Source organism: Pararge aegeria, chromosome 18 (genome assembly GCF_905163445.1).
Source record: "Pararge aegeria chromosome 18, ilParAegt1.1, whole genome shotgun sequence".
NCBI classification, from domain to species: domain Eukaryota; kingdom Metazoa; phylum Arthropoda; class Insecta; order Lepidoptera; family Nymphalidae; genus Pararge; species Pararge aegeria.
The window spans coordinates 7,082,210-7,096,847 of NC_053197.1; positions in this window are offsets into that span (position 1 = coordinate 7,082,210).

The window sequence follows — 14,638 nt, forward strand, 5'->3', positions numbered from 1 at the left end:
CCATATATACTCAAACTCCTACATAAAAGTGGTGATAGCCTTGTGGTTAGAACGTCTTACTTTCTGAGGAATCGAGTTCGATCCCCGGCATGCACCTCTAACCTTTCGAATAAAATATTTAAAAACGTAATTATAAAAATAGTAACAAAATTAACTTCTTCCCGATTTAAATGAAAACGTGAGCATACCTTAATGTCCTCACAGGCGTATCAAGTCGGTCTAATCCGCATTTGATCAGCGTGTTGGACTAAGGTCTAGATCATTCTCATTCTGACAGGAGATCCGTGCCCTTGGTACCGCTGGAAGAATAATGACGAATTAATTATAAAAATTGCAACAAAATTCACGTCTTTCCAAATTTGTACGAAGCGAAAGTGGTGATAGCTCAGTGGGTAGGAGCTCGACTTTAATTTCGGAAGGCTGAGATATCAAACTGAAAAGTTAGATATTTCTCTCTTATATTATATATTCTATAATATCTTCTCCGTATACACGGTATGAGAGAAGCGTCAGGTGATGTAAAATGGAAAACGGTAGGCTTTTTGTAACTCGTACAATACCTTCCCTTAGTTTTTTATATCGCTGACTAGAGATTTTTTCTATTTTATATCATCTGCCCGCTCAGTGCATACCCTGTGCATATCCTGTATGCACGCCATTGCACAATGCCAAGAATCGAACTTGGTCCCCCCATTCACCCCCAAAGTGAGGCAGAAGTATTAACAAGAATAGGAAACCTCTGGACACATACAATTTTACGTACAATGTGACTATTTTATAATATTCAGAATGCTGGAATTTAATTAAGTTCACAATATTATCGCATTTTTGTTTCCAGCTCCAGTGAAGTGAATGCTCAATAAGATGAAATGAAATATCGAAGCTGAAAAGCATTCAGGTGTTATTTATTGCTTTACATTCGATATTTGCAATATAATATTATTGAAATTGCTTAATATACCTACTCGGTAATAAACTATTGTAGGTATATGGCAATGACATACGAGGTATTTTATTCGATTTTTATTACACATTTTGCGCACGTCTATGTTCGGTTTATTTTCGAAATAAAAGAAGCTTATATAATTTTTCGGCTCTTTCCCTTTCTTCGCAAAAAAAATCATCTTCCTTGCTCCATTACTGCGTGGCAGGAGGGCAAACCAAAGTGCAGACAAGCGAAAGGGTATTAAAATCCTGACCCACATCTTAAAGATAATTTACTCGTATCAGTAATGGCACAGGCTGTGTTACACATTTTAATATCCTAATCCTACTTAAGCATGCAGTCGAAACTTATTCAAATAATCACCACGCTGGGCAGACGGATTAGATTAGAGCAAAAGATGGTAGTAGTACCACATAGATGGTGGTAGTTATATATACCCTCAGTCGCCTCGAAAAACACTCGGAGGTGGAGGGGTGACAACTGTATTTTGATCTGCCGTTACCACACGGCAACGGTACGGTACGTAATTATATCATGACAAATAAATAAAAGTAGTTTATGCATCTAGCAGTTTCATTTTTGTCCCTTCTGAAGTAGAGACTTTAGGAACGTGGGGTCCAGAGGCCCGAGCTCTTTTTAAAGAATTATCGAAAACGGTTATCGAGTCTACCGGTGATCCTAGAGCAGGCAGCAACCTTAGCCAACGAATTAGTTTGGCCATCCAAAGGGGCAATGCTGCCAGCATCTTAGGAACTGTGCCTCGCTGCGGTGGTTTCGAAGACGCTTTAGAATTTATTTAGTTGTACATAGTTTATGCATCTAGTATGATTACATCGCATTTTACAGTCGAGGCGGTACTAGGCTCATGAGCTAAAAAAGCCGATCGTGTAACAAGTAATAAGTAATGTACCGTACGTGTTCCAACGATTACACTAGCCAGTAAAAAAAACAGCAGGAAAAAAACAGGATAAAAGTTAAATACGTTCTCAGAAAATAACGGACCTTGTTTTTCCACTGTATGAAAGTTTCGTAGGCTGTTCTCTAGATTTTGGTTGAAACAGGTCGGGACAGTCACTCGCGATTCGTGCCTCAATTATTATTTCCGGCAGAGTAAAACCTATTGCTCGACTTTGCTATTTAAAGTGGACTTTTTAAGTTATTAATAAAAGAAACCCAATAAAAAAGATATCTTACAACGTTAAATCGTTTTCGTATCTCTAATTCCAACATAGCACATTATGAACTCAAACATCAATGTATCTTAACTGAACTTATAGCATACTTTTAATTAACTCCAAGAGATAACTACTTCAATCTCCCTTGGGCCTTGGCACTTCTGTAATAATATATCAAAAAGCGAAAATATTAACAAAGTGTACAGCGAGCATCGTTCGCTACATACAGCTAATAGCCTATACTAATAATATAATAATAGGAATATTTTCGTATTTAAAACATGTTAAAAACTTAACTAGTTGTGAACATAACTAGTGATAAAATTAAACGTTCTTTTCTCATAACTGAGAAGGTAAAAATATTTGTCACACTGAGAAGTCCAATGAAGGCAAATGCCTTATTTATAAGTTTTATTTTACATTAAAATTTTCACCAACTTCTGGTTAGGTAATATGAACTTGTTGGACAACTCTTATACTTAGTCACTTTCTGAAGTAAAATAGTAGTTAAACACAAAGTTACCGTGGACTCTTCAATTAGAGGGACGTCTTAATTAATCAGATGGGGCTTTAAATTACCTATTTTTGTTTACTTTGTAACTTTATCGGTTTCATAAGTTGTGATGGGTGAAATATATATATCCTTCTTTTGTATCCACATTTTAGAAAGTAGAAGTTACCTAATTATTTAATTTTGTTAGTTTATTAGATTTTGTTAACGGCCCACTACAGGGCACGGGTCCCACAGTTAGAAGGGATTAGGTCGTAGTCACCACGCTGGCCCAGTGCGGTTTGGTGGACTTCACACTCCTTTGAGAACATTATGGAGATGGATGGAGACAAGGCATGCAGTTTTTCTCAGAATGCATTCAGTCACTGTACTATGCTACTATCCTTTAATATTATAAATGTGAATGTAAGTTTGTTTATACGCTTACGCGAAAACTCCTTAACCATTCATCATAAAAATTTGTTCACGTATTCTTAGAGGTATCAGAAGTAACATAGGATACTTTTTAAAATATATATTTTTTACGAAAGATAGAAAAATGTTTGTCAAAAATCTCATGTATGACTGCGTACTGCTATATAGTCTACACCTATGTAGCAGTAAGCTGCGTCCCGAAATTTACGCGGGCGAAGCCGCCGGGCATATCTAGTAATATTATAAATGTGAAAGTGTGGATGTTTGTCACTCAATCATGCAAAAACTACTAAACGCATTTGGATGAAATTTGGCATGCATAGCCTACATATTCCTTAACTGATTACCGAGGAAAAATTAAAAAATTGTTTACGAGCTGTGTGATCGAAGCCGCGGGTAAAAGATAGTTATATCATAAAAGTTAAAAACGTGACAGTTAAATACTTTAATATACAGACATACTTTGTATCCTTGCAATACGTGCATCAAGATCGGTGCACATATTGAGCTGAACATATATTAGATTGTACATTTATAATTTTTGTTACGTAGGTAAGAATCTCACTTGGTCAGTTTTTCTTATAACCGCATGGCTTTACACGTCACTTACGGCATAGTACTTCTTATGAATATATTTATTGACTTTTCACAACGCTTCTTAACGACTTTGTGAATTTAGACGGACTAATAAAAAACTCATGTAAATTTTCAGTAAGTTACGAAACTTTGGAGCTATGTTGAGATGATGCGTATTTTATCCTATAAGAGCGTGTTTCGAAAAGTTTTTTGAAGTACCTTTCCTCCTTTATGATTGTACAACGCGTCACAGAAAAAAAATCCCTTAATTAACGCCTTACTCCTCGACTGTCTGTTATCCTAGTACTATCCTGCGATGATAGCCTAGTGGGTAGGAATTTGACTTTACTTTTAGGGGGCCAAGTTCAAACCCCAGTAAGCGCCTCTAACTTTTCTAAGTAATGTGCGTTTAAAGCAATTAAAAATCGATAGCTCGGTGAAGGAATATTTTCCTTATGAGGAAACGTGAGGAAACCTGCATGCGTGAGTTGTCCTTAATATTCTAAAACGTGTGTGGTATCCACCAATCAGCCTTAACCCCCTTATCATGGTGGAAGGAGAACCGTGCCCTGTATGGCTGGTTGGATTGACGATAATAATGATAATGATCCTACTTTCTACTAATATTATAAACGTGAAATGTTTTGAGGATGGATGGATCTTTCTTATTCTTTCACGCAAAAAATACTAGATGGGAGACAACTATACAGTCATAAAGATTATAAATCGGAACAACACATAAGATATAATTTATAAATATATTTTGATATCAGCCAAAATATAATAAAAAGTGTCGGAAGTAAGTCGGAAAAAATTCTGCCCTCTGGGACCAATCGTGGCGTGAGCTGCATAAACAATTACCGTTAGGCAATAATGCATGCTGGGATTGTTCTTTTTAATAGTTCTACAAAAAAAACTTAGTCTTACGGGAAATCAGAAATTCTACGCAGACATCCGTAAGTATAATAATTGAAGTAGTGGTAGAGCTTTCTGTAACAGAGCTCGTCCGGGGAAGTACTATCGCCATGCTTTTTTCTGCCTTGTTCTGCATTGTTGTAATGCTGTGATCGAGACTGTAGGGCGTTGTTACCGGTGTAATAACAGGCACATGAGTAGCGAAGGTCTTAAATTGATGGGAACAGGGCAGTATGTTGTAGGACTTGCATGCCCTGTAAAGTGTGGCTCTGTTTATAACCGCAAGTTTTCCACTAAGGTGGGCCATCAATCATAACTATAAAAAAATATTGTGCAACTTCTGGAACCAAGAGGCTTCTGTGGTGTCTCCAGTTACCTCCAAAAGGCGTATAAATAAATGTTACTATGAAAAGCCGGCTTAACCTCTGATGCTGTTCATGGATGTAAAAGTGACCTGCTCGTTTGCTCGTGTATCTATACTTATCAATAAAGCTGGGTTTTTGAAGTTATACTTCTTTTGGCGCGATGAAGAAAAATGATGAGTAGTAACAGTACAAACAGAGTGAATAAATAAATATTATTACGTTAATAAAACCTTTTTTATTTAAATAAAATCTTTTTGATTAATTTTAATATTTATCGTTAATCACTACTGCATTTTAGTTTTTTTTTTCCATACGCCAAAGGAGTATAACTTCCAAGGCGTGTACATAAGTACACACACTCTTTTTTTATTTGTTTGCATGAACGTGCTTATCTCTAGAGCTGTTTGTCAGATTTGATTCTTAGGGTTTACATCCTAAGGATCTAAGCATAAAGAGTCAGTAGAAGAGTTTTGTCTGGTGGGAGGCTTTGGCCGTGGCTAGTTACCACCCTACCGACAAAGACGTGCCGCGAAGCGATTTAGTATTCCGGTGCGATGTCGCGTAGAAACCTACTAGAGGAATGACTACCATACTCTCTAACAGGTTAGCCCGCTGCCATCTTTGACTGCATCATCACTTACCACCAGGTGAGATTGCAATAAAGGTTTAACTTGTAGTGGAATAAAAAAAAAAGTAAGAACACGCGATGGAAGTAGAAGAAGTCGGAGATGGCATTTTATTCCGATCTTAGCATGAGATCAGGTTCTGAAGCAAATATATTGAAATAGCAAGAAATAAAACAGGAAATGAAACGAATCAAAAATTTTTAAGCAACTGCCGCTACATACAATCATTTACAAAACCAGTTTGTACCGAATTCCCACACATGCGATCGTATTTTCTTGCTTCCTCGTTGGTCTAGTCCTTTGGTTCAATCATATTTATTCAAGCAGTAATATTACGTTGCCGTGCATCACAACTTGTGTAATTACTTTCAAAACATATATATATTGAATGTCAAAGTTGAGTACACGTACCGTATAGTTCAAAGGGATTGACAAATTGAATTCAGTACTGCAACAGAATGTAATAACCATAAATTTACAAGCAATATTCTATCAATATTTGCTTGGAATATTATAAATACCGTTAATGTTCGCTTAATTTTATATCGTACCCAAAAGTTTCCCTATTAATTTTGCTCTTCAAATTAATATATGTTTTAAATTCTGGCAACATCGTTCGTTAATCCATCAACCTTATACAAAGGTCAAAGTATATACAGAGGCTTAAAATTAGCACATAACTTTATTAATATATAAAAAATAGCTGTTGCCCGCGATAGTTTTCTTCCGCGTTTGTTTTTGTTTTTGAAAGCATATTTTTAGGTTGTGTATTTTTCTAAAAAGTTAGTTTTCAAAACTATCTTTTTCAAATATGTGTATTTCCAAACATAACTGTTTCGTTTAGGTGAAGCTATTTGTTTCTACCTGCGAATTAAATTTTGTAACGCAGAAGCCGGTATTAATAAGCGACTTAATAGAAAGATCGCAGATTTCTTTGAAGGTAATAATGAGTATTTTAATCATGTACAATACAAAATTTGTATGTATCATCTCATATGTTTTCTCAGCGCACGCCAAGTAATTAATTTTATGGGAAAAAAAATTCTACTTTTGGTTACATTATTGCAATTTTCTTAAGGATCTCCACTTTATTTTCAATAAATTATATCATATTTATTTAAATAAATGATACTTCGTGGTAGCTTTATTTTTGCATAAAAAACGCTAACTCGGTCATTTACTTTCGGAGCCAAAAACAAACAAAAAAAAACTTTGCTCTTTATAATATTAGTATAGATACATACGTATCGTCTATAACTAAAAAGAACTTGAAAAAATCGTAACGAGACATTTACTTATTTCGTTGAATATAAATTAAGCTAATTTAGGCTTTCTATCTCTTTGATCTCTCTGTGTGGGCCAGGAAGGATCATTAGCGTATTAATGAAGATATCGTCATCATCTCACTACCACGTACACTTTTTTATGTAATTAACTCACCAAAAGTGTCTGTCTTTGACTTGGAATGTCTCACTACTAAAAACAGGTCACCTTTCTCATAGGAGATAAAGTTTTAGGGAAAATATCAACAAAATGTTTATATTAGTAACGTTGCAAATATTGTCTATACATGTTATTTAGTAATTAATTCAAATTCAAATTTCATTTATTACAAGTAGGCCTAATTAATAAGTAACGACTTATGAAACGTCAAGTCTGTTTGTAGTGACTCTACCACCGGTTCGGAAGGCAGATTCCACTGAGAAGAGCCGGCAAGAAACTCAGCAGACTGTTTTCCAACATCATTTTAAAGTTTAACAATCTAAAATGATAGCAATCACCTCAAAATGTAAATTATTCATATATGCATAATTTAAAACGTCGTGCATGACGGCGCTGACATAACTTAATTAACTATTCCTTGCGCCAAAATTGTACAAAGCGTTTGACAGTGAAGGATAACACAAAGGAGACATAGGTAGGTACGTTGTTAAATTGAGACCGTTAAAATTCAAAAATACTTCGTATATTGATTTTATGACAAAATAAATAATCTACGAAAGAGAAGTGGAAATGCCGACTTTTCAGTTACCACTAATCTAAATAAATAATAAATAAATAAATATATATATAAATATACTACGACACTACACACATCGCCACCTAGCCCCAAAGTAAGCGTAGCTTGTGTTATGGGTACTAAGATGACTGATGAATATTTTTTTTTATAAATTATATATACATAAATACTTAGAAAATATATATAAATACCCAGACACTGAAAAACACTTATTGCTCATCACACAAACATTTTCCAGTTCTGGGAATCGAACCCACGGCCTTGGACTCAGAAAGAAGGGTCGCTGCCCACTGCGCCAGTCGGCCGTCAAATCTATACGGAATAAGCCAAAAAGTAAAGGAAGAATAAGAATAATGGCATTTAGACAGTTCCATGTTTCAAAATTGTCCATTAGACTCTTATATTCGTGTTTGTATCGTTGGAATCAAATAGAATAATAATAAATCGATAATTGGAATACTACAAATCGAGTGTCGATGTCGATGTTGATGCTAAATAAGAAAAGTTTAAGGCAAAGTATTATTTATGTTTTTGTTTCGCAAATAAAACTGAAACAAAGCATAGTTAAAACAAGATAGCTAATATGTAAAGTAATATTTTTCAAAAGTCGCCGAATGCAATTTGCATGAAGGAAACGCAATATGTTTTATCCAATGAGCAAATTAGTGACATAAGCCAATATGGATAACAAGAGCTGAAGTTGCATAATTGCAGCGGCTTACAAAGGCAACTAGATATTTCGTAATTGGATATTGAAATTTGCTTGTTAGAATTTATAAGCGTACCTTATCTCAATTTGTTCGTATGATGCTACTCTTATAAATTTTTATAACTTTGTTTTGTTTAAAACATGTTTCGAACATGCAATATTCTGATTGAAGCTTTAAATATATATAATATTTATGGATTTCGTTCGCATATAGATATTATGTCAAGGTATGCAAGTTACTGTTCACCAACATTTTGATGAAAGCGATCGACAATTTTTATAAGATTCAAAATGGTACATATTGTAAATATTTATCAGTCTAAACGAAATTATTTTACTATGTTGTACTTTTGTATGTAATACATACTATGTTCTAACTGATGTTTTTTACTAGAAGTGTCTTTTTGAATTAATAATAAAGTAAAGGACATGACCAATTTCTGTATGGGCGTTCGAACTCAGTATATACCAATGATTTTTAGTGTTATAAATACGTAATTTTAGGCATTCTATTAATAATAGAACGTTGTTACGTAACGTAAAAGTTTGTTAGTTCGATTCTTCTTCTTTTACGCGAAAACAGAGCAACGGATTGATGTAATTTTTTGCATAGAGATAATTTATGGACCGGATTCGCTTTCAGATCGTTGTAAACTAAATCTCGACCTTAAATACTAATACATAAACATTTAATCACAAATATGGTCAAAAATAACATAATATATTTCTTTTGCTGTAAAAATTATCACAGATGTTATAATATAATATGTTGAACCTCTTTTTAGAATACTCAGCATAATAAAGAGAATCTACAGGTATATCTAGTATATCGCCATTAACTCAAATATAAATTCTCCTTTTCATGAATACACATTTAACAACAATAGATACAATGTTCCTTTTTACCTTTCGAAGTAAATGTGCTAAGTAGGTATAATATTACGAGACCTTTCTGATCCCGGACAACCTTTATAGATGATTCAATAATTTATCTGTATATTTAACTAGCCGGAATTTAAATATCGTCATGATCGTCGAAGAATGGCCGATCTTAATTCTGTAATCATTTTCAGTACTACCTTTTATAACCATTTTTAATATTCAGCATATCGTCTTAGGAAAGTACAGAAAACCTTTTTGGGGCTGAGTATATGCTTTTATAACATGCTACCGTGGAGTAAGTAATATTAGATTTACCATTACATAAGTTTAAAGAATGTATAAAAACACTTTTAATACATCGAGGTTACTATACTTTTGATGAATTTCTTAATGACAAGGTTGCCTGGAAGCAAGCCGCTCCGCTTTCATCTCACACAAGATAGAACAAAGATTGTTAAATTGTAAAACGATGATGGAAAAGAGCAACTGCTGATTTTCCTGCAAGCTTTTTCTCGGTAGAATCGGCCTTCCGAAGCGGTGGTAGATTCACTACAAACAGACATACTTGACGTTTCAAAAGTTTTTTTTTATCAGTGTGTTTAAAAAATAAAAAATAAAAACAAAAATATTTAAATTAACTACAAGACTTGTAAACTTCAGTTGCACTCAAATCACTTCTTCTCTTCTCTATCATAAAATCATTGTTATATTTGATAGCAGCTACAACATCCCAATGCGCTTACATTTTAGCGGTTAATATATTTATTGTTGCACTTAAATAATAAATATTATTCCTGTCATGTGGTTTAAGTATTACTTACCTGAAATCGTTAACATCATACTAACCGATGAACGTATATTGTTGGATACAGGTCGTTTGTAGCAGTTTCCAAATACGGTTTCATGAAGCAGATTTACGTGTATGATGTCGTCCTTCCACCTCGCTGACGATCTAAGAAAGCTTAACCAGTGCGAAAACGCAATTCCAACACCCTGAGACCACAGCAACGTTGGAATCTCTAAGCTGTGTGCCAATTACCAGTTCAGCTTCGCAACTTGTTTCTTTTACGGATTTGCTTATTAATGATTTAATCGTGTTCAAAAGAGTTGCATTTATATCAAGTGAGTATCAAAAGGACGGAAAAAGACGGAAATCTTCCCAGTAAAATGCCACTGTTGAATTTTGTTTGGATGAGGTGAAAGGGAAAATACGTGTATTGTAATTATTCAAATGTAAAGTATTTGAGGGAATAAAAAATTCCGTACGTAATTAGATTCGTTGGAGGTACGGAAATTCCATTTTCTTGGCTATACGTTGCCTGCCTTTTTTCCAAGTCAACAAATTCTAAAACTTGGATAGGTTTCAATCATATACTTGTATCAATAGACCAATGCCCGATACAGGATTTTGCCTAAAATAATTTAATGCCATACTAGAAAAATAATTAAATTATACACAATTTCTAAACCTCTGCTGTATCACTAAGAATACTACTCTTAAACTAGTTGGGCTACTATTACTATTTTCTAAGACCAAAATAATTAGGTATATGGCTGAACCTGCATTATTTCCTTTTAAACAGTTAATTTAATTAATTTTACTAAAGGCAGATCTGTTGGACTGTGACTCAAGAGAAACATTATTAATAATAATAAATATACTACGACAAAACATTGCCATATAGCCCCAAAGCTTGTGTTATAGTTACTAAGATAACTGATGAAGATTTTTAGATAGATAGATAGATAAATTCTTTATTGCACACAATTTATAATGTAAATTGAAACCATAAATATAAGACGAATAACAATGCGCAAAGGCGGTCTTATCGCTTTAAGCGATCTCCTCCAGACAACCCTTAATGAAAGAAGAACAGGAGTATGGAAACGGGATAGTGCAATTTTAAAAATAAATAACATAAACTACATCTACTATATATAACAATAATACATAAACAGCTAATACAAATACAAATAATACAGAAATAAATACATACACATATAAACATATATATATATATATATATATACATATATAAATATATATATAAATAAATATAAATATACACAAATACATACAGAGCAAATATATTAGTTTATGACTCCGTAGATAAATAATATTCTTTTAAACGACTTTTGAAGATGCTTAATGATTTAGACTGTCTTATGTCTCTTGGCAATCCATTCCAGAGTATAACCACCTTGACTGTAAAAGAATTTCCATACGCATGCGAGTGACTGGCAGGAACATGCAACCTGTTGTCATCCTTAGCCCTCAAATAGCACTGAACATTGCTACCAAGAAAGTTGAATCGCTCTTTTAAATATGGTGGCGTCTGAGGATAAAATAAAATAGAATATAAAAGACAAAGAGCGTGCAAGTTCCTACGTGATCGAATTGGTAGCCAGTTTAACCGAGAACGATACTCGGACACATGATCAAACTTACGTATACCAAAGATAAACCGTATACATACGTTCTGCAGCCTCTCCAGTTTATCGAGCATGGTCTCTGATAAATCCAAGTAGCAAATATCAGCATAGTCTAAAATAGGTAATAGAAGAGAATTAGCTAAGAGAATTTTAGTTTTTAACGGTAGAAACTTCTTCCACCGTCTCAAGTATCCAACAGCGGCAAAAATTTTGCGACTCATTTCAGAAACTTGAGGTACTCAAGACATTGTATTGTCCAAAATTAGCCCAAGGTCTCTGACTGCACTGTTCCAAGGTATAACAGTACCTTCAAATAGAACAGGTGGTAACCTGTTATATGATAGAGAGGAAAGGAAATAAGAGCTGCCTATTATAATTACTTGAGATTTACTTGGATTTACTTGGAGACCAAATGACCGACACCAAGCCGCAATTTTATTTAAATCAGTATTAATATTATCAATGGCAACGGCAAGATTATCAATAGCCGCCGATGCATAAAACTGCAAATCATCAGCGTAAAAATGATAGGACGAAGATAAAACAGATGACACTGAGTTTATAAAAATTGAAAATAGAAGCGGAGAGAGAACACCACCCTGAGGTACTCCGGAAAGAAGTGGAAGAAAGGAAGATAGTTTACTGTCCGAACGAATACATTGCTGACGATTACATAAGTAAGACCGGAACCAGTTGACAACGTGAGGTGAAATGCTGACTGTCTTTAGAACAGCCAAAAGTAGATCAAAGTCTACGTTGTTAAACGCATTACTGAAATCTAAGAGAACTAATACGGTAAGGAGTTTATTGTCGACAGCGAAACGAATATCATCGCGGACCTTGATCAAGGCTGTTGTTGTGCTATGACCACGACGAAAACCGGACTGGAGGGGGCTTAAAATATCATATCTGGTAAGATAGAGGCTAAGTTGATGATGGACAATACGTTCGAGAACTTTAGACAGAAACGGAAGAATGGAGATAGGCCGAAAGTTTGAAGGATTTACAGGGTTACGAACTTTAGGAATAGGAACTACATATGCTTTACACCACACGGTGGGAAATGCAGCTGAAGTAAGTGATGAGTTCAGTATGTGAGACAATACTGGCAAAACACCGTCAAGCGCTGCAATTATCATTCTCCTACTTATCCCATCAACCCCAGTCGCATCAGATTTAATAGCAAAAATATGCTTCTTAACTTCATCGACGGTTGTATCACTGAACTGGAATTCAGGTCTCTCGTGTGTAGGCAATGAGTAAAGATAATTAAGCGTCCCTTGTTTAATCAGCGCATTGAATGAACATTTGGCTATAAAGTGTTTGTTAAGGCTCTCCAAGTCAATGCTTTGCGAATCTTGCTGACGCTGACGACCGATTCCCAGTGAAGCCAGAAATTTCCAAGCTTTGTCGGCCTTTTTTTGATTCACTGATGAGTGAATATATTCACGCTGAGCATCTCGACAAATTCTGCTACACCGATTCCGTAGCTTTTTATATTTTGTCCGGTTGGCATCTGTCGGATTTAACTTATATTTACTTTTTGCTTTATTGCGTTTGGACATAAGCAGCTTGATGTCATTAGTGAGCCATGGTGCAGGAAGGTGCTTAATTTTGATTGGCCGGAGCGGAGCGTGTATATCAAAAAGTTGGGTCAAAAGTGAATTAAATATATTAAGCTTATCATCTACAGAAGGCGTGTCAAAAACAATATCCCAGTCAATATTATTAAGATCTTCCATAAATTTATCATTATTAAAATTAAAGATTTGTATGTATAATATACATAAACACTTATAATATACATATAAACACCTAGACACTGAAAAACATTCATGTTCATCACACATACATTTTCCAGTTATAGGAATCAAACCCTAAGCCTTAGACTGAGAAAGCAAGGTTGCTGACCAGTGCGCCAATCGGCTCGTCTAAAAATTATCATATTGGTAAATCGGATGAAATACAATTAAATTACCAAGGGTTAAGGCTTACATACGCCCTTAATACCGCGCTGAAGGACTCGAAATTCATTTAAACTTCACCCGGTACCCATCAATCAAAAAACAATCTAAATTGGACAACGCTCCCTTTCCCAGGAAGTTTTAACAATGGCAAGCATTTGTCAGCCTTTTTCATAATTGTCACATTGTTTCATATTTTCTGGGTCAAATGAGCTGTTAATCTGTTTTCTCGACACTTTTATCTGACATCGATGAAAGAGGATAAAAGTATTTCGCGTTTTCACTTTGTTTGTTTTAGAAGTAAAACTTCTTTACGCACGCTTGACTTGGGGGGGAAACTATTGAATACGTGACGCAAGCGTTGCGAAAAGTAACAATAAAATATTTAAAGCTAAAATTTAAACACAAAGGACCCAAAATAAACCAATTAGTTTTTATAAGCCTTTGAAAGAGTTTTGCTCCTCCAAATTCTGTTAACAATCACTGAATCTCTAAAACAATATATTTAAGCCACTTGAACGTCATTTTGCCGACTTTAGAACAGTTATGCGAAATGTTAACTTCTAAAAGGCTTTATGCCTGTAGGAGTTACATTTTGTGAGCTGTTCAAACGAACGTAACTAAGGAAATTAATTGGCAAAATACCTGAGGGTAAAATTGAAAAGCGCAGGAACCTCAATTGGTTCTGCGAGAGCTTAGAATACGGCAATGCTGATTCAATTACGGTCTTTAAATACAGTGTATTAAGGTACTATATTCACGACTCACCTTGGCTTTGTAACTCACAACAAAGCCTCTACAGTATTTGTGAAGAGGTTTCGTATTCTATGATAGTATTTTAATACACTGCCGCTTGCTAGAGGGAATTACTCAGTTAAGAACTCTTTGAAAATAGTTTTGTTCTAAGTGTTCCATCTAACCGGAATTATTTCTTTTGATATGATATCAATAACATACACTTCTTGTATTTCTATCCAAAGTAAATAAACTCATGAAAAGTATTTTACTTTTCAACGGCTGATTGGCGCAGTGGGCAGCAACCCTGCTTTCAGAGTCCAAGGCCGTAGTTTCGACTCCTACAACTGGAAAATGTTTGTGTGCC